The following is a 22,026-nucleotide window of genomic DNA, read 5'->3' as shown; positions in this document are numbered from 1 at the left end:
CAATTTTTCCCCTGAGATCAGGCTGATCCAGCTTAGAATTATGAGCAATGCTGGCAGTGCATATGCAAGATTGTGGGTAACCTTTGTTGTGTTAATACAAGGGAGCATTGCTTTTCTTATTTTTATGCCTCCGCCACCGTAAGGTGCAGGAGGCATTATGTTTTCGGGTTGTCCGTCTGTCCGTGCGTCCGTCCCGAAACCTTGTGAACGCGATCTCAAAGGCAGATGAAAGGAATTTCACCAAACTTCCACCATTTGTGCATTTGGGGACAAAGATAAACCGATTAGATTTTGAGATCAAAAGGTCTAAGGTCAAGGTCAGTGTGAGGTCAAATGTCTGTCCGAAAACCTTGTGAGCATAGTGTCTCCAAGGCTGATACAAGTAATTTCACCAGGTCAAGATTACTGTGAGGTCAAATGTCCATCCCCAAATCACAACTTAATAAAGCGTGTAGTCTACCAGGCGGAGGCCTCCCCGTCGATGCTGTTGGCGTCGAGTTCTATCTAGTTATTACATCTGTTATTGCTATTTTTATACAAACCCAAGCTTTAACCACATCCCTAATGCCTATATCTTAGTATTATGACAGAATGATGTCTTCATGAATCTTGATAGCTATTTGTGTATCCATTTTAAAAAGGTATTAAAGGATAGGCGGCACGGTGGTGTAGTGGTTAGCGCTGTCACCTCACAGCGAGAAGGTCCAGGTTCGAGCCCCGTGGCCGGCGAGGGCCTTTCTGTGCGGAGTTTGCATGTTCTCCCCGTGTCCGCGTGGGTTTCCTCCGGGTGCTCCGGTTTCCCCCACAGTCCAAAGACATGCAGGTTAGGTTAACTGGTGACTCTAAATTGACCGTAGTTGTGAATGTGAGTGTGAATGGTTGTCTGTGTCTATGTGTCAGCCCTGTGATGACCTGGCGACTTGTCCAGGGTGTACCCCGCCTTTCGCCCATAGTCAGCTGGGATAGGCTCCAGCTTGCCTGCAACCCTGTAGAACAGGATAAAGCGGCTAGAGATGAGATGAGATTAAAGGCTACAAACTAGCTAACCAACGACCAAAAAAACAAAACAAAAAAACTAAGCGCGAGATAGATAGTTACAAAGCCTTAAGAGAATGCTTTCTGTGAAATCCAAACCTTTGTTTTTGAGACCTTTGAATTTCAAGGGAAAGAGGAAATTATGAATGAAGGATACACAGCTCATCATTCCGCTTCAATGCAGCACACAAGCAATTTCACTCAGCACCAGCTCAACACTGCTTTTATTTTTTTGCTTATGTAAATGGCACAACGCAATTTACTTACACACACACACAAAAAAAAAAAAAAAAAAAAAAAAAAAAAACACAGTGGTGCTTGAAAGTTTGTGAACCCTTTAGAATTTTCTATATTTCTGCATAAATATGACCTAAAACATCATCAGATTTTCACACAAGTCCTAAAAGTAGATAAAGAGAACCCAGTTAAACAAATGAGACAAAAATATTATACTTGCTCATTTATTTATTGAGGAAAATGATCCAATATTACATATCTGTGAGTGGCAAAAGTATGTGAACCTCTAGGATTAGCAGTTAATTTGAAGGTGAAATTAGAGTCAGGTGTTTTCAATCAATGGGATGACAATCAGGTGTGAGTGGGCACCCTGTTTTATTTAAAGAACAGGGATCTATCAAAGTCTGATCTTCACAACAGACATTTGTAGAAGTGTATCATGGCACGAACAAAGGAGATTTCTGAGGACCTCAGAAAAAGCGCTGTTGATGCTCATCAGGCTGGAAAAGGTTACAAAACCATCTCTAAAGAGTTTGGACTCCACCAATCCACAGTCAGACAAATTGTGTACAAATGGAGGAAATTCAAGACCATTGTTACCCTCCCCAGGAGTGGTCGACCAACAAAGATCACTCCAAGAGCAAGGCGTGTAATAGTCAGTGAGGTCACAAAGGACCCCAGGGTAACTTCTAAGCAACCGAAGGCCTCTCTCACATTGGCTAAATGTTAATGTTCATGACTCCACCATCAGGAGAACACTGAACAACAATGGTGTGCATGGCAGGGTTGCAAGGAGAAAGCCACTGCTCTCCAAAAAGAACATTGCTGTACATCTGCAGTTTGCTAAAGATCATGTGGACAAGCCAGAAGGCTATTGGAAAAATGTTTTGTGGACGGATGAGACCAAAATAGAACTTTTTGGTTTAAATGAGAAGCATTATGTTTGGAGAAAGGAAAACACTGCATTCCAGCATAAGAACCTTATCCCATCTGTGAAACATAATGGTGGTAGCATCATGGTTTGGGCCTGCTTTGCTGCATCTGGGCCAGGATGGCTTGCCATCATTGATGGAACAATGAATTCTGAATTATACCAGCAAATTCTAAAGGAAAATGTCAGGACAGCTGTCCATGAAATGAATCTCAAGAGAAGGTGGGTCATGCAGCAAGACAACGACCCTAAGCACACACGTCGTTCTACCAAAGAATGGTTAAAGAAGAATAAAGTTAATGTTTTGGAATGGCCAAGTCAAAGTCCTGACCTTAATCCAATCAAAATGTTGTGGAAGGACCTGAAGCGAGCAGTTCATGTGAGGAAACCCATCAACATCCCAGAGTTGAAGCTGTTCTGTATAGAGAAATGGGCTAAAATTCCTCCAAGCCGGTGTGCAGGACTGATCAACGGTTACCGGAAGCGTTTAGTTGCAGTTATTGCTGCACAACGGGGTCACACCAGATACTGAAAGCAAAGGTTCACATACTTTTGCCACTCACAGATATATGTAATACTGGATCATTTTCCTCAATAAATAAATGACCAAGTATAATATTTTTTGTCTCATTTGTTTAACTGGGTTCTCTTTATCTACTTTTAGGACTTGTGTGAAAATCTGATGACGTTTTGGGTCATATTTATGCAGAAATATAGAAAATTCTAAAGGGTTCACAAACTTTCAAGCACCACTGTAGGTCAATACAAACTCCACATATAAGGCCCTTATATCCAAGCACAGCCGAGCTCTTCATTGCTTTTTAAGTGCTGACAACAAACAGGGCTCCATTTCCAGAGTGGCACCTCAGAGCGACTCGAAATAAACCTGAGTAAACTTGAAAAGTAATAAGGTCAAATATAGACTGGGACGAGTTAGCTTCTCATCTTAAGCCAGCTCAACAGCTAGTTTATCTCTCTTGTGAAAATAAATAGGGAAGGAGGCAGATATGAATCCCACCAATCAGGGGCCAGAGTGAGAATCTTTGACCGTGCAGCACTAATCATACGACATGCGATCGTCAATTCAAGTGCTAAAGTCCATGGTGGGAAAGTGTCCAGGATGGTGGTCACTACTGAGCACTCCGATGTTATCACTCATGTTAGGCTCAACTTCATCTCCTCATGTCTGTGTCTCTCTGCCAGAGTTTACAGCATACCTTAGAAATTCCTGGGCGGAGAAAAAAAAAAAGGCTGTGGTGCAGTTCCCAGAAGAGCAGATCAGAACAATGTTAAAAATGCGAGATGCTAATCTTTATAACCAGTGCCAAAAACACATCAAAAATAGTACTTTCTACAACAAATAGAAAATAAAGGAAACTACCAAAGCAGAACCAATTTATAGCACAACTCAGTAAAGAGTGTGAACCCAGGATCATCCCTAACCTGACCGAGTATTATTTTATCATCATACAACACCAAATGTTGAGTTTCTCTGAAGGTTATCAGGTGGTGGCTAGTGATAGGCATGTTTAAATATTTACTCAAATGATTCTGAAATGAAACAAGATTGAATCCCAAAATGTCTTCCTATAGTACAATATCACGTCACCCTACACTGTTCTATCATGGATGCAAACGGCGCGCCTTTTGGCGGATGGCGCCTTTTTCACGGCTGTCTGGGGGACTTGTGTGAATCGTGCAGATCCGATGAGGTTTTTTTTTTTTTTTTTTGGGGGGGGGGGGGGGGGGGGGGGTTTGGAGTGCCTGATTATAATTTCATCAAAGTAAATTCTGTATTAAAATTAATAAATAAGCAAATGCCGTTACAGTCCATGAAACATAGGAAGTACAAGTATGAGAAGAAAACAGTAAATCAGAAAGCTGCGCACGTAAAGCCAATTGGCTGCGCGCCATTATCTGCTGCTGGCTGCACTTCACTGCACGCGCAAGGATTTCCATCAGTCCAACGCAAGTTACGCAAGTTACGTAATTGGCTTTACGTGCGCAGCTTTCTGATTTACTGTTTTCTTCTCATACTTATACTTCCTATGTTTCATGGACTGAAACGGCATTTGCTTATTTAATAATTTTAATACAGATTTTACTTTGATGAAATTATAATCAATCAGACACTCCAATGCCCCCCCCCCCCCCCCAAAAAAAAAACAACCTCATCGGATCTGCACGATTCACACAAGTCCCGCAGACAGCAGTGAAAAAGGTGGCATCCGCCAAAAGGCGCGCCGTTTGCATCCATGTCTATAGAGATCTTGCAGTCACGTGACCGGAAAGTACACAACCCCCATCTTGTCGGTCAAAAACACAGCTGAATACTGCTGCACTCGTGTACAGAATGGATCAATTTCAACCGACGGACTACACGGCTCATTTTTCTAATGAACAGATAACTAGATATATGTCTAAAATAAATGATCTACAGATTAGTGACCCTTATGGCTTACCGGACGGAATTTTCATGACCGGATTTTGAACTGCCAGCGGAATACCCGGACGTGTATAATTACCTCATTAACTTTCCCTCGATGTTCAGTGGTGAAGCACTGCGTGCCTATAAATCTCTGGACAGTTATCTCGACAGAAATTCAGGATTTGTCAGCGACTCAGATGTGGCATCTTGTAAACAAGAAAATAATCCTCATTGGATGGGTAAGTCACTTAAGTATTGAGTATAGCACTGACCAGCCGATTATAGAATAGAATAAGGTAATTCCAGCTGTAATTCCAAATTGTCCGTCTTGTTTACATGGATCTGGCGTTGGAGAGGTAGAGGCTTAGCAGTGGAGGTTTGAGTGGCTGTTTTCTGAGCTTAGTCAACAGGCCAGCTCTACAGCCTCGCTTTTGCTTCCGCTCCCGGCGCCGCCTCCTTCGCTTTGCTTCCGATAACAATCCACGGAGACCCCGCTGGTCTCGCTATCTCGTCCGGAATGTTGTGCATGCGATGGAAATCGCTACAAACCGTCATTTTCTGCTGGAAACCAATGTCCAGTAAGTCCATACGGTTGTAGTGGATATTGAAGTCCGGTACAGACGAACAACATGCAAAAATACACACAAAAAACATAAAAAACGTGCACAGGTAGGGAGAGCCTGTAGCCGCAGCCGTTGTAGTAGAATTGTATATAGTAGGGTTTTCCAGAAGAAAAGGTAGAAGTAAAAGCAGAAGTAGAACCAGAAGTAGAAGGCGGAATATGGCGTTTGACCGACAAGATGGCGTCTGTCACAATCTGGATCGGCTGTGACGTCACATGCAAGTGCTCCATAAAGCCAAAGGAAATGCACAAAAGCTGTAGACCAGAGAAAGAGCATCGTCTGTCAAACATGGACTGCACCATTGTTCATTTGCTTGAGCAGTTTCAGGTCACACTTTCTCAACAACTTGAGCACTCATCCCAAAACACACACTCAAACTCCAGGCTTCATTTAAGCACCCAACAATAAAACAACAAGGAGCAGCATGGCCAGACAGCTGTGCAATGAACAAAACTCTGTGCTATTTGAAGTGAAAGCCTGCCAAAACTCCCTCAGGTCTCGTACTCTCTGACTCAATAATATCCGGCCACACACTGGCCAAAGAAGGGCGAATAGCACGAAAATGCTACTTCCTTTCCCAGCAAAATTACCAGTGCAGAAATGACATACCCCGGAACAGCATTAACATTACAGCAATCATAACGGTGCTGCTTAAACCTGATTACAAGATTCACTTCAGGAAAACAGACACGTATTAAAGCACGGAGAAGCTTATTGCATGTTCATCTTCTTTTAGGGTGTACAATACAAGTAATTCGACCTTATTTTAAAACTTTTCGGAAATTCACAGAACATCTTTCGATTACGTTCATTATGTCTTATATTAAATATAGTTAGTTTTTTGTTTCTTTTTTATCAGACATCTAGTTTTTGGGTTTGTTTACCTGACATGTTTCGACGTACGACTGTCGTCTACATTAACACACCTGTCAAACCATACACAACACTCCGTCAGATCCTGGTTCATCCCAAAGACAGAATACATCCGGACAACAGATGCAACACCATATATGAGATTCCATGTCAATTATGCAATAAAACTTACATTGGGGAGACAGGAAGGAGTTTCAACACAAGAAAAAATGAACATAAGAAAGAGTGCGAAAAGGAGACAGCTACAAGACAAACCCGAACAATAAAAGAAAAGGCACAACAGGAAAATTATAAGTCAGCCATAACAGATCATTGCAAAAGGGAAAATCATATTATGGACTGGGGGAATGCCAGAGTCATCCGCACAGAAGATAATAAACATCAGCGCTGGATCAGGGAGGCCATAGAGATCCGTAAGCGAAGCCCGAGGACCATCAACCGAGATGAGGGAGCATACATGCTCTCCCATACCTGGAGTGCCATCTTGCAGGGGACGAACTGACAGTAGAAGGCGTGACCGACCTGTCAATCCAGACAGGAAGGCCACGCCTTCGGAATCATCAGCTGATAAAAGATGCGTCACCAATAACATCCGGTGACACTCTGAGGAAGACGACAGTCGTACGTCGAAACATGTCAGGTAAACAAACCCAAAAACTAGATGTCTGATAAAAAAGAAACAAAAAACTAACTATAATTCACAGAACAGCAGCATAATATGCAAATCAAATAAGTCTTAATAAATACATAATTTTAGATTAAAGCTAGATAAAAAAAAAAAAAAAGATGCCACAATGAAAGATATTACAATCCATATCGGTTTGCAAGAGTGGCCACAAAATAAGCACGCGTGCAAAAATGTCTTTATATTATAAGGAACCTCATAATATCAGGGGCAGATTTGAACTAGGTGAGGACACAACATTTAACGCTCATATGCACGGGTTTAAGTCCACAACTTCTATTTAATTCTATCATTAATTATGAAGCATAAGCCTTGCCATGCTTTAAATATGTAAGACAATGAAACTGGATCCAGAATAACTCCGACTTTTAAGCAGTATTTATAAAGTTCGGCCTTTCAGTGGAGATTATTATTATTATTACAATTTCTAACACTTTACTCTATGTTTAAACTTCAACTCCATTTGAAAACTAAATGCTGTGTATGTTTAAATTTACTAAAATAATAATTAAAAAAATAACCCAGAACAACAGAAATTGCATCAAGGTTGTCAATATGAGACATACTCTAAATACAGAGCAACATAGACCTACCATCCTCCTTCATCCTAAAATCCCTCTACTTCTGCAACGGTTCGGTGCAGACACTACTCCGATCATAGTCCTGCAACGACGCGCTTAGAACGGTGTCTAATATGTTGCAGCCAGAATTAGCCGAGTTGCTGAGATGACAGTGAAATGATCTAGGTCCTATATCAGGAAATGACATATCCTGACTGAACAGACTGCACCCTGTAAAAGACCCACAGGTAGAAGGACTAGCCGAGTGCCAAAACCAACATCGAGACGTGTCTGAAAACTGTTACGGCACTAAAGCTTCTTAGTAAATTAGTGAGCGTTAAGATGCGCGAATCTGTAAATTTGCAGGACACACCTATTTGTCCGACACCCAACCCACAAATGTCTAAAATGTCAGTTATGTCCTTACCTGATTACAGGGTGAGTCATTTAGTTCAGCGTTTCTCAACCGTTTCTCAGTCACGGCACCCTTCAGAAGTATGCAAATTCTCAAGGCACCCCCATATAAAATATACTCAAAAACTACACTGCATCCCCCGGTACAGATGAAACCGTATTTCAAGTAATCATCACCATCATCGTACTGTCTTTTTTTCTGTCTTGCTTCTAGCGTCCCCTACCTTCGCTAAAGAGCTGCCACTGGATGATGAAGTTAGCTCAGATTCAGAGTCAACGTTATCTGATTCTGGAGCCTTTCTTTTAAAAAAACGATCCATGCTTGTTCTTTACTCTTCATGACACGCAACACCCTCATAATACTTTGCGTAGCAATGGAAAAAAGAAAAAAAAAACCTGCAGGCTAATTATTACGCAGTCATGCTGACCATACGCTGACCCCGGCAGTGACGTCGTGACATGGGAAAGGGGGCCGTGAGACAAATTTTGATGATGCATGCGGCGGCGATGATGTGCATTAGGCCCACTTTACACGGGGACGGTCTGAAACAAAAACGCAAAAGTCCGTTTTCGTTCTCACTTTTTTCCGCGTCTACACGACCGTTTTCAAGGAGGAAATCTGCGTCTATACGGTGACGCATAAATGTGTGGAATTCAATTGGATGTGCATGCCAGGCGGCTTAGTGGTGCTGTGAAAGACCTCCGCTATGTCTGCACGCATGCGCAACGTCTTCCGTCTTGTCTGATCTGCACATCTGCGCCGCGAAAACTTTGACTACTCTGGCTATGGCTACTCGTGAGGTTGCCAGAGCAGCTTGAAGGTCCGTTGGATCGATGTAATCAGACATGCTGTAGCCGTTCTATATGAGTGGGTGGAGCACACAGGACAGCAGGACAGAGATCAAGTTTACAAATAGGCTTTATTGCCACACTTTTCAGTCTAACAATATTTTTAAACCAACAGACACACACGCAACCGGCGTCTAGCTTGGGGATGAGCTTCTCTGCTCTCCCTCTTTAAATAGGGCGCGGTCACTGGGAAGACACACAAACACAGGTTAATTGACATCAGGTGTAGTGATTCTGCCACTTACCTTCCCTGACTCCACCCTCCTGTCACAGACCAGCGCTTGACCACGCCCCCGCTGCCACACATGCTCTTACTATGACATAAACGCGTACCCGACGTGAGCAGATCCGAGCAGAGTTTCGCGTATTGGGTAGTTTAGACGGATAAGCAACGGGGGCTGTTTTTAAAGGGGTACCAAATATAATATATACAGTTGCTGATGTGACAAAGTAACGTATTCTTAAGTATTCTATCAAATTTATATACTAGAAAACAACGAAATATCTTGGTAATTGTAAATATAATACTTTATACGCTAAACCGCACAAGAGTCGCCATTTTTAAAAGACCGTGACGTCAGCGCTACCCACTGCACTAGCGGAACTCTCCGAAATAGAGGAGATAAGCGTGCAATCATGGCGTCGGGCGCATCAAGTGAAAGCGACAGCTCTGTCGAATCATACAAAGAGATCCCGCAAGACACACTGCAAGCAGGCTATGGCTTAGAAGGGTACCAGTTTGAACCTAGGAGAGGTACTCTCGACTCCGGTGATGAAATAAGAGAAGAAAGCTTGGATGACGGCGAGGATGAGACTGATGCTGACCATGGGCATGGCGAGCGTGGGGCAGAGCGTCTGCGTGCAGGTGACAAGGCGTGGCGCTCGTGCGGAAAATGTAACGTGGAGTTGCTCACGAGTCCAGCAGAATTTATTTGCTGCAATGAGATTGGCACCACCCGTGGACTTGCGAAATCGTCGCAAGAGGCAGAAACAGGTATTTCACACGTGCTATTCCCAACCTCAATGAGCCAACACAACTGGGCACATACATACGTCATGAGTGTTACGCAGAGAAAATGAACGTGCATTCTGATTGGATAAAATTAATATCATGGCGGGCTGTTCAAACTGCGGAAATAGTTTGCTCGAGCTACTTTCAAAACACTATAACTTTCCAACCTTAGAACAAAAAACTTTTGTAAGTCTTGAATAAGGTTCGTTAATGTGTGTTTTATAGGGATGGGAATCTTCATAATCAAAGCGATACGATACGCATCTCGATACACTGCCAACGATTCGATACATTCAAGATTAATGAAATTGCCAGTGCTAAGATGCGATACGATTCTCCCGCATGCTGCGATACGGTGCGATACAGTACGATTTAATTCTAATACAATGCGGTCCAGTGCGATACGATGCGATTCGATACGATGCAATGCAGAAGAAAAGTGCACCATGGAATACAGAGTAGTTCAAGTTATGGCACTTGAAGCATTAAAGCTGTGCCTTTTATTTTGAAACAGGAAGTACAACATAAAGTGCTTACAGGTCTCTCTGGAACGGCAGAGTTTACATATGGCCGTTGTCTTGTCCAGCTCTCCCCCTCGCTTGTAGAACCCGAAATCTTTCCATACGTTAGACTTGAAACCCACCACCGAATGAACAATGTCTGTTTTGTCTTCCTCCATGTTAACCGCTATCTGGCTGACTTTCCGCCTCTATCCTATTCGAAAGCTAGGTTGGACCCGCCTATTTGCGCGAGACTTGAGCCGAGACTTGAGTAGGAGAGAGATAGAGAGATGAAACCCAGAAATACCAGACCCTTTTCTAAACTGTTATGTTATAATTTATTCATTATATGTATTAAATTAAGATATTAATCGGTTTATATCGATGCAGACAGTTTAGATACGATGCATCTCGAGTTTATGTGCGGTTTTTTCCGATGCGACGTTTGCAAATCGATGCAACTGCATCTTAACAGGTCGTATCGATTTTCCGATGTGCATCGGTGAATCTTCCCAAGCCTAGTGTTTTATTGTTATATTTACTGTATATATTGCCCTCTGTTCCCCTTTAACTTATCCACTCTGGAAGGCGTTTTCAATTTTTTCCGTTTTTCAGCCTCGAAAACGCCGTCCCCGTGTAGACGAAAGGCACTTCCGATAAAATATTTAGTCGTTTTTACCCGACAGCGTCCTCATGTAAACGGGCCCTTGGTGTAACTATCGTTTTTTGAAATTTTAATTCATTTTATTTATTTCAGTGTTAGAATATATAATTTTTTGACAGCACCCCTGACGAAGCCAGACGGCACCCCGGTTGAGAAAGGCTGATTTAGTTAACAGATGCATTAACAGTAAGTGAGATTTAAAAGTGGGAGTAGGGACGGGTGTATCATGGGTGATGCCAGTGATCTTGGAGTTTATGACCAGTGGACAAGATTCATGTTCAACCATATTCCTCATCCAACACTGAAGGAGGAGGAGGAGGAGGAGGGGAAAGCCAAACAAACAAAAAAAAAAAACCATGTTAATACAAGTGTCATGATCACCAAAATCCTTCCAACGTTCCTATACTGCTCCAAATCTCTTACTCATACTATACTCGTGAAACAAGGAAACAAACAAAAAAGAAAAAAGAAGTGGAACGCGTTCTGTTGGTGTGAGGTCATCAGTCACAATGAAGAAGCACAGTAGTGAGCTCAGCTAACACATTCCATGTCTCTAAAGGGCTGAAAGGAATGGCCCGACACTTCCACCCAGACAGAGGCAAAATGCTGCAGAGGCGTGCAGGTCCATGCAAAGTACTGGTTCAGATCGATCAGGGAGGAGAAGAGTATTAAAAACATAAGGCTAATATTGTTACTCTTCAAATAGCTAGACATACACTGCAAAAAAAATTTATGATATCTTAGCAAGTGAAAATATCTTGAACAGTTGAAACGATGTAGCATTTCCGATTAGAAGAATACAAGACACCATTTCTGAGATTATTAAACCTAGTTCTAGATTGCAACCAACGTATTCTAAGATGTCTTATCAAGTAAAATATCTGTCAGTTTTCAATTTTTTGCAGTGTAAAAGCAAAATTTCAGACAGATTGTCAAGAACGAACATGCTGGATTTCATATTAAAGCTAATATCAACACTAAAGCTGTATGAACACTAGGGCTGTAACGATATGCGTATCGAAATCGAAATCGCGATACGCAGAGCCACGATCCGTGTCGCGATACAAGAAGGCAGAATCGCGGTACACCCTTTCAAACTTCTCCTCAGCCCAAAAACAGAGGTGCTTCCAAACTTCAATTTATGAATACTTTACTTTTTATTTAAATTACATTTTAAACTTACTTAAATTACTTTTATTTTTTATATCTATTAGTAAGTCGTTTTTTCGCCGACCTGCGACAATCTTCTGCGAGTCACGCAACGTTCACACTCGCCACTGGCAGAGTATTCATTTCCTTTAAGCGGTCGCCATTCTGGTTGCGACGCGGGGAGCGAATCTGTAAACAAGCAGCTCATTGGCTGGCTAGGTGTGCCACAAGCCAATCACAATCACTTGACCGGAAAGGCATGCAGTGTTGCCAGATTGGGCAGGTTTAGGTGCTTTTTGGCTGGTTTTGAACATATTTTGGGGTGGAAAACGTTAGCAATATCTGGCAACACTGAAGGCATGTCTGCTTGGGCGGAAGCCTTCTGCGGCAGTTACATTTTGACACGCGAGCAATGTTTCACCATAAAAATTCCGTAATTTCCATCTGTTTTCCGCGATCACAGAAAATCATTGGCCCTATGAGAGTGAGACAGTGAGAGAGCCACCCCCCCCAAAAAAAAATCTTAACGGATTTACACGATTTGGAAAAATGACTTTTTCAGAACCGAAAAAAACAGAGCTTCCGGCTCAACAGTATTATTTTGAGAAATAAAACAGTCTTTGGATATACATTTGTTCATTTTTGCATACATATTACTCATTCTCTGCAGTGGTCTGAATTATTTGTTATTAAATAGTTAATGTAAGTAAGTAAGTAAGTAAATGTTAATAAGTCAAATTTACTACTTTAAAAATACATTTTAAAAAAATCGCGGGTGTATCGAATCGTGGGTCAAAAATCGCAATACGAATCGAATCGTGAGTTGGGTGTATCGTTACAGCCCTAATGAACACCATTAGGTACACAGGCCATTATTATTATTTTTTGCTACTTATGACCAACCTTAAAGTGCGTATCACGGGTAAATTCAGGAGCAAGATCAATGGAATTCTCCTATTATATATTAAACTTTGGTCAAATATCTGTCACATTTTGCATAATTTTTTTTTTTACCCTGCACAATACCAGAAAAATTCAATTGAAATCAAGCCATTTGAGGCGAATTGGTCCGCCTCTGAAAAAAATTCGCATTTGGATTTCCCGGGAAACATTGATTTTCGTGACGTCACGTGCGGGATGCCTCCGTCTGAATCCTACATCAGCGCTGGTTTGTTTATGAGAAAACGACCTGGTGGTTTTCTGCAAATTTCTTCAACGTTATCACGTAATTATTAAAATGGTTAACAGATGTATCGTAGAAGGGTGTAGCAACACCAATCTTGATGGGATTAGTACTCATCGTTTCCCAAAAGACCGGACAATGAGAGAGAAATGGAAGCGCTTCGTGCGAGGCACCCGGAAGCCGAGGACCAAAGCAGAGCCGAGAAAAAGACCAAGAAAATCGGCGATTCACAAGTTGACTGTTTCCAGGGTAAGAGAGACTATACTCTAAATTAGGTGTTCCTGTGTTTGTGTGGTACACGGATAATGTTATTTATTGACACACACAAAAGTAAACAACACGAAAGCACTGGGCGAGAATACACTTCACATGTATCAAGGGATATGCGTGTCAGGGCTTGAGATCTTGGGACCTGTCAAACACATTAAATGTAAATACAACCCTGCTTAGCCGATTCCATGTGTGTAGCTTATGAAATCTTTCTCCTACAGTAGCCAGGACTCTTCTAAATGAAGAAACATACAAATAAATACAATTCCATATTTCAATGCGGGCGGCACGGTGGTGTAGTGGCTAGCGCTGCCACCTCACAGCAAGAAGGTCTGGGTTCGAGCCCCGTGGCCGACGAGGGCCTTTCTGTGTGGAGTTTGCATGTTCTCCCCGTGCCCGCGTGGGTTTCCTCCGGGTGCTCCGGTTTCCCCCACAGTCCAAAGACATGCAGGTTAGGTTAACTGGTGACTCTAAATTGACCGTAGGTGTGAGTGTGAATGGTTGTCTGTGTCTATGTGTCAGCCCTGTGATGACCTGGCGACTTGTCCAGGGTGTACCCCGCCTTTCGCCCGTAGTCAGCTGGGATAGGCTCCAGCTTGCCTGCAACCCTGTAGAACAGGATAAAGCAGCTACAGATAATGAGATGAGATGAGGTCCTCTGCCAAATCAGTGGTGTCTCAACTGGTTAAGTCTCTGGGTTACTGATCAGAGGGTCAGGGTTTCAAGCCCTAGCACTACCAAGCTGCTACTGTATGGCTCTTGGGCAAAGCCTTTAACCTTATCGGCTTATCGAAATTGACATTAATTCTAAAATAACCAAAAAAACCGTCAGCAAAATGATCAGTATTTGTAAAAAAAAAAAAAATAGAGACGCCACAACTTTCTGTATAATTGGAGGTTCTCCTGAAACCAGGTGTGTGGACAGATGTGAGTATAAAAGATGGCGGTCATGTGGCACGGACCAAAAGATAATTTTTTTCACATTTACAACAAATAAACAATTTTATTCCTGTTATTTTAGTGTGTGGGCGGCACGGTGGTGTAGTGGTTAGCGCTGTCGCCTCACAGCAAGAAGGTCTGGGTTCAAGCCCCGTAGCCGACGAGGGACTTTCAGACCGTGGTTGTCTGTGTCTCTGTGTCAGCCCTGTGATGACCTGGCGACTTGTCCAGGGTGTACCCCGCCTTTCGCCCGTAGTCAGCTGGGATAGGCTCCAGCTTGCCTGCAACCCTGTAGAACAGGATAAAGCGGCTACAGATAATGAGATGAGATGAGATGAGATATTTCAATGCAAACTCACTAGCTGCTAAACTTGGTCTACACTGGCTGTGCACTGAAACCGTGCAAAGCTCTCGCAGCCTGCTGGCGCTTTCGCAGATGACGTCACGAATCTGGCTCCAGACTCCCTTGGGATTTTTCCAGACGCGTTTTGTTATTTTATTTTTTTCTGCTGTAGACAGGTGGCCTTGTGCAAAATTACCCTTCTGGATGAGTGTGTAAAGGGACATACTCTCATCTCATCTCAAGCCGCTTTATCCTGTTCTACAGGGTCGCAGGCAAGCTGGAGCCTATCCCAGCTGACTACGGGCGAAAGGCGGGGTACACCCTGGACAAGTCTCCAGGTCATCACAGGGCAGACACATAGACACAGACAACCATTCACACTCACATTCACACCTACGGTCAATTTAGAGTCACCAGTTAACCTAACCTGCATGTCTTTGGACTGTGGGGGAAACCGGAGCACCCGGAGGAAACCCACGCGGACACGGGGAGAACATGCAAACTCCGCACAGAAAGGCCCTTGCCGGCCACGGGGCTCAAACCCGGACCTTCTTGCTGTGAGGCGACAGCGCTAACCACTACACCACCGTGCCGCCAGGGACATACTCTCATATATAAAAAAAAAAACGAAATTGGTCCAGGATATGCACTTTAAGGCCACAGGCCATGCTGAACACAGGAGTACACAGTCGACCACAGATCCAATCCTCTCACATAATCTTCGTGGACAAACATTTAGACAGATTTGTGAGATCTCCATCCTCCCTTTACCCGTCACAGCTCGCTCACTCAGTGGCCAAATGCTTCTGCATTTTGGGTGAAGCTTAATACATAACTCCACCAACCAACAAGACACCCTCCCTAATTTATTTCTTGCTTGTAAATGGGTGTTGAACAGTTTGTTCAATGCCATTCCAAACACCACCTGAGCTATTAATATGAATGTCGTTAATGTGACGCAAATGATGATATCAATTAAAACACCCAGTCACAATTTTGTTCATGTATTTTTTTCACCTTCCACCTTCCTTCTACTTAGGTGATTTGCCTTCTTAAGTAATCTGAAATGTAGCTCAGTGTGTTGAACCCAGACTTTTATAAAATCACTGTCTTTTCACAATTTTGTTGTCCGTTTGTTTAGAAATCGGATTCATATCTGACCACTTAAAGGAACAGTCCACCGTACTTTCATAATGAAATATGTTATTTTCTGAATTGAGACGAGCTGCTCCGTACCTCTCCGAGCTTTGCGCGACCTCCCAGTCAGTCAGACGCGCTGTTACTCCTGTTAGCAATGTAGCTAGGCTCAGCATGGCCAATGGTATTTTTTGGGGCTGTAGTTAGATGCGACCAAACTCTTCCGCATTTTTCCTGTTTACATAGGTTTATATGACCAGTGATATGAAACAAGTTCAGTTACACAAATTGAAACGTAGCGATTTTCTATGCTATGGAAAGTCCGCACTATAATGACAGGCGTACTAACACCTTCTGCGCGCTTCGACAGCGCATTGATACCTTCACTCGGAGTTGTACCATTTTTTTTTTTTTTTTTTAGACAGGGCGGACGGACCAGGGCATTCGCCCGCCTGGCCGTGCCCGACGAGGAGCGCTCTCGGCTGGCTTGGGAGGCAGACGGCAGCCCCTCCTGGAAGTGTGGTTTTACCATGGGCCTCATGCGGAAAAATGACAAAGTCCCAATTTTACCATGGGGCTCGAGTTGTACCATTTTTTTTTTTAGACAGGGCGGACGGACCAGGGCATTCGCCCGCCTGGTCGTGCCCGAAGAGGAGTGAAGGTATCAATGCGCTGTCGAAGCGCGCAGAAGGTGTTAGTACGCCTGTCATTATAGTGCGGACTTTCCATAGCATAGAAAATTGCCACGTTTCAATTTGTGTAACTGAACTTGTTTCATATCACTGGTCATATAAACCTATGTAAACAGGAAAAATGCGGAAGAGTTTGGTCGCATCTAACTACAGCCCCAAAAAATACCATTGGCCATGCTGAGCCAATGCTAACAGGAATGTAACACTCCTACATTGCTAACAGGAGTGACAGTGCGTCTGACTGACTGGGAGGTTGCGCAAAGCTCGGAGAGGTACGGATCAGCTCGTCTCAATTCAGAAAAGAACATATTTCATTATGGAAGTACGGTGGACTGTTCCTTTAACATACTGGTTTGAAATGTTCACGAACCACACCCAGCATCCCTGCTTCTCCTCCAAGAGTGCAGAATAGGGATGGCGAAAACTAAAAAAAAAAAAATCTTGACCGACCACTGAGCCTCATTAGCCGGTTAAAGTCGGTTAACCTATGAGTTTAAAATTCTAGAATTGGAATTATTAGAATCTATTCTAAATCTAACCGTGAGCATCCGCACATTCAGTCCCAGTCGCTGCCCTCCACTCACATTACCTTTTCTACAGCGCGAAACATTTAGTCAAACGCGGCACTGATGTCGAGGGGTTTGTATCGGAGCGGAGGACAAATGGCTCCAGCTTAGAGACAGTTTCAGTTGGCCATGATGGCGCTGAAAATAAAGTCAAGTGCTAGAAGAAGTACAGAACATTCAGTGATGGGAATAACGGCGTTAAAATAAAGGCTGTTATAACGCCGGGTAATCTAATTAATTAGCTACAATCGTTATAACGCCATTACCAATATCAACACGCCATTACTGCATGGTATTGAAGTTGCTCTGAAGCCGTCACCGACTTGGCTCACAGACTTAAAAACTGCGTTTGTCACTCCCCCTCCAGACACCGCTGTCATTTCATTCTCTCCTCTTCCCTCCAAAAGTCAGCATCTGCGCCTTTAGTTTGTGTGGAGAGATATGATCTGCAATAACATGCATTGTTGGCTACACACCAAAACATACTTTCAGAATGCACTGGCCAAGGCAGGACTAAACTCGATGTGCCTTCTAATAATAATTAAAAAAAAAAACAGAATAGTAATTTGTAAGCTAAAAAGCCTGTGTCTACACTTTTCTTTCGCCGAGTGGCGGCTGTCTTCAACTGGGGCGGGAGGGCTAGCCTGGGCTCGCCCATCCTAAGCGTGACGCAACACGAGGGCCTGTTGCGAGCTTAGTCTGGCCAGGCAAGCTATCTACAGCTCTTCCAAGCGGGAGCCAATCAACTTTGAGCATCTCCAACGACCCTGGGTAGAGGCGTGTTCAAGGCAGTGACGTAGTAGAACTGCGACCGGAAGCCATAGATTGTTTACAGAATCTATGCCGGAAGCGCTTCATTCACTAGAAACATTACGAACATGGAGCAAGTTCTCATTGAAAACGGAGCAAAGAGCAGCCCTGGAGGTATTTATTGAAAGGAAGGACGTTTTCGCCTTGCTCCCGACCGGCTTCGGTAAGAGTTTAATCTACCAGTTAGCCCCGTCGTGTTGCATACGTCAGAGGAAAGAGTGATGTGATTGGTTTAAGCTTCGTCACAGCCTTTTCTGGCTTTGACCAGTCGCAAACTGAGGCATTTCAGGGAGGCGGGTCAACCACGGGCTCTGGGAAACGGTTGGGCTTAATATCTTGGCCAGACCAATAGCTCGTAGAGCTTTGCAGTCGCATTAGCCAGACTACGGGAGGGCGGGACATGACTGAATGGGTGTTTCTGATTTGTCAGCTGTCGTCCTTACACCGCATGGCATGCCCCAAGCGTTTACAACACAGAATTCCAGGTTCTCCGCTCCAAAATCGGCAGCTTCAAAACGATTGATTTTTTTTTTTTAACCGACAGCCAAAAAAAATTTAACCAGTTGACGTTGATTCGGTCAACCATTCGGTTAACATCCCCAGTGCAGATGTGCACAGTATGTACAGTCAACTGCAGAACAAAAGCCCTACCAATTCCTCTAAATATCGTAAACAAAGCTGACCAAAATGGCAGAACAATCGCCACACAAGACGCCAATTTCCAAGCTTTTTTGACATCAAGTTGCTGATATCTGGATAATTTTTAAAGAACGTGCACTGTTTAATATAAATACCATAATATGACCACCTTGCATCCAAAGACAAGTAGTGCAGTAGACTTGGCAGCCAATCTCTCAGCTTAATTAAAAGAAAAAGCATCAAGAATTATGGACTGCAGTGAGCTTGTTGCTCTTTTTAACATTAGGGTTGGCCAGCGCTCTGTGTGGCAGAGCTTCTGTGCTTGGTGCAGTGTTCCAAGTGATGTCGCCCGATGGCGTCGTGGTGTCTGTGCAGGCAGTTTGGGACATATCAATGCTCTGTGCGGCAGTGCTTCTTTTGTGGATCCATGGCGCGGTGTTCTGGGCGATGTTGCCCGGTGACATCGCGGCAGCTGTGCAGGTGGTGCGAGATATACCTTCGTGTGCCTTTTGGTGGGACTGTGGGCAGCTACACCACTGGAATTATATCCTGACCCTCTTTTGGTGGGCTTTTTTTTTCTTTAATTGTAAAGCAATCTTGGGTGTGAGAAAGGTGCTATATAAATTGAACTTCTTATAAGAAAAATAATCAGACCCATTATACACTGGTTAGTTCTCAGAAATGGTCAATCTATCCCTGATAGAACTGTCAAACAGTCAGTGCGTTTACATGCACAGAGAAAATCAAATTTCTGCCGTAGCTCGACTGAAATCGAAGTTCTAAATGCCATGGAAACACCTTAGCTCGGCTGAAATCGAACTGAACTAGATTTCTCGTAATCAAGCTATGTGACCTAGATTATGCGATTTTAGCCGAGCTACTTAGTGCATGTAAACCCTATCGAGCTACGTAGTCGAGCTACTTACTTCAGCACTGCCCCTTCCGGAAGTGACGAGACCACAAGCGGGAAACACAACAGCCTCGGTCGGCATGACAACAGTAGCAGTAGCAAGCAGCAGAAGAGGTCAGGAGGAACAAGGAGAACGAACGAACGAAGAAGAGAAAATGGCGAGCAGAAACGTGCACTTCTGGAGCAATGAGGAGACAGAGTTCATGCTCATTCAGCTTAAGGAGTTGAATATATTAAAATGCATGACCACGGAACTGATAACTTTGTTTATACTCTTGAATAGCTCTTCTTCATGACGACAACCGGAAGTGTACCAACACGATGGGGCGTGTAGCGCCACCTGTGGCTCGGGTGCACAATGTACCTCACACATTGTGTGCATGTAGGATTGGGTTTCTCTGGCACTCCTGCTGGGACCCTTAGCTCGATTACCGACAGCAGCGCGATTTGGATGTGCATGTAAACGCACTGACTGATCTACCAGTCTCAAACAACTTTGCATCAATTTCCAGAGAAGTATTTCACCCCGTCAAGACATCAACACTTAAGCTAAATTAACTATGAACCATGACCAACCCAATTATCCTGACAGAGAGGCAGACAGTGCTGGGAGTACCATGAAACCTCATGTTCAGAGAGAGAAGTGCCATTTAAAGGACATGGGACATGGATTTTTTTTCTGGGTATAATTATGTATAAAGGACATAAGAAATGCCATCTAAATCACTGCAGGGCGTCAAAAATGTGAAAATCACCACATTATTCAACTTTTTTATACATCAGTGTAAAACAATGATTCGTTAATTAGCTAGGTGACCTGTGACGTCACAAAAACTTTCCAAGGAGCCAGCGCTTGGGAATCTAATGTAAACAGGTTACCGAAATGGACACCATCGACAGTGACATGCCCGATGTTTCACAGAGATGTGAAGTTAGACCCTATCAATTCGAACCGATAGCTGGAAATTCACATGAACATGGATCTTGTCTTTACTCTGACGGGTCAGATGATTCTGAGAGTGAGAGTTCATTCAATCCTCATGAAACTGAAAGCGGTCGGCTCCATAACACTTCCTGGTAAGTTAAAAACAATTCGGCTCAAAGGCAACCGATCTGTTGAAAGAAGTATTATTTTTGTATCATACATTGAAAGTTCATCATAGATCTAGCTAAAGTCCGTCGCAAGCTAGTTTTTTTTGCTGATATTTTTCGAGATTGATTGAGATACAATGCTTCCAGAGTCCGAGATGAAAACATTCAAAATGGCGAAACGCCATCACACAGCCAACAACACTACGCCGTTTGGTGAAAGAGATGAAAATTAAGACAAGTTAAACAAACTTACCAACATAACTTAACATTTATTTAAATGTCCATTAATGTTACAGGATCGCTTGACTGTCTCTACAGTTGTAGGAATGTTAGGCCCTGTATATTATGGCGCTATCACTGCCTCCATGAACCCGGCTATACGGCCTCTTAAATTTGGCTTGGCAATTAATATCGCTCAGTACCTGAGTATTAATGTTGAAAGAATCCTCAGTGAAATGGTCCGAACACAGTTTGTGGGAAACAGTAGGTGCAAAGTTTTTTCTACGGCAGTAGTGAGCCCACACTTTCCTCAGCTTCGGGTCCTTGGGGAATGCAAAAAAACTTACTCCAGGGCATTTCCCATTGGAATTATTGCAACCATAAGCAGCACAATACACCATGATGTCCAATGTACGTTAAAGACTATAAAAACAATTTTCTTGTCATTCACTTCTCCATTCATCTACCCGCTTGTGCTGTGCCCGAAAGTTTTTGTGACGTATGATCACGTGACAGCGGCTCTTCCGGTTGTAAAATATGCATATTGGAGCTCGAGCGGAAATGCCATATAATCATCACGAATATAACGATTTTGCTGAATTTAATAGATAATTTTGTATTTGTTGATGCAATTAATTCATATTTTTAATGGAAAGAAACTGATATAGCATGCTTTTATGTTTCATGTCCCATGTCCTTTAACAGCTCTACCGTTCCAAAACACATCATCATTGTTCAAGTTCATTCACCAATTCCTTGACTCTGGACCGATGCTGTGTCTTTTTTTTTTTTCTTAGACACACAGCACGGAGGCTGCGGAGGCGAAGTGGCCAAGTGGTTAGAGCGCTTGACCACTAAGCGAACGGTCCCTGGTTCGAGCCTCAGTTTGACGGGGATCTGGGGCTCGCTCCCTGTCCACCCAGCAGTGAATGGGGACCTGGTGGAAACACTGGGGGAAGTAAGGCGGCGAGGAAAGGAACTGGCCACCCTACCTCACTATGCCGATGGCCCAGGACAAGTGCGCTCTCTAACAGGCACTCCCCCAATGTACGAATCGTATATGGGACCCTCTCTTCTTCTTCTCTACGGAGGCTGCAAGGGCTGAGCAAATTGTGCAAACCCAAAAGGCCTAGTTGGTTAAATCAAAGGCATTATAACAGATGTTTTCATAAAGGGTGGATGCAAGTATGCAGGAGAAGTATGAATGATGACTAATCAATGTCCTGCCCTTCTTAAACAAAAGTCAAAATAGAACAAAAAAACAAC

The 22,026-nt window shown here is 43.3% G+C and overlaps 1 protein-coding gene across 4 annotated transcripts in view; it reads right to left on the bottom strand.

Annotated features, from left to right (window-relative positions):
* kank1a (KN motif and ankyrin repeat domains 1a) overlaps positions 1–22,026 on the bottom strand; it is a 132,137-nt gene that overhangs the window by 42,962 nt on the left and 67,149 nt on the right. The window contains exon 1 of one of the 4 annotated variants that reach the window (XM_060907207.1): positions 7,406–7,659. The exons of the other annotated variants lie outside the window; for them this stretch is intronic. The gene's annotated coding sequence lies outside the window, so the exon portion shown is untranslated. Of the gene's footprint in view, positions 1–7,405; positions 7,660–22,026 lie in introns of those variants that run through there. 4 annotated transcript variants of the gene reach the window in all.

Source organism: Neoarius graeffei, chromosome 24 (genome assembly GCF_027579695.1).
Source record: "Neoarius graeffei isolate fNeoGra1 chromosome 24, fNeoGra1.pri, whole genome shotgun sequence".
Taxonomy (NCBI): Eukaryota; Metazoa; Chordata; class Actinopteri; order Siluriformes; family Ariidae; genus Neoarius; species Neoarius graeffei.
The sequence above is the reverse complement of the archived record's forward strand: the minus strand, read 5'-3'. Positions and strand labels throughout refer to the sequence as shown.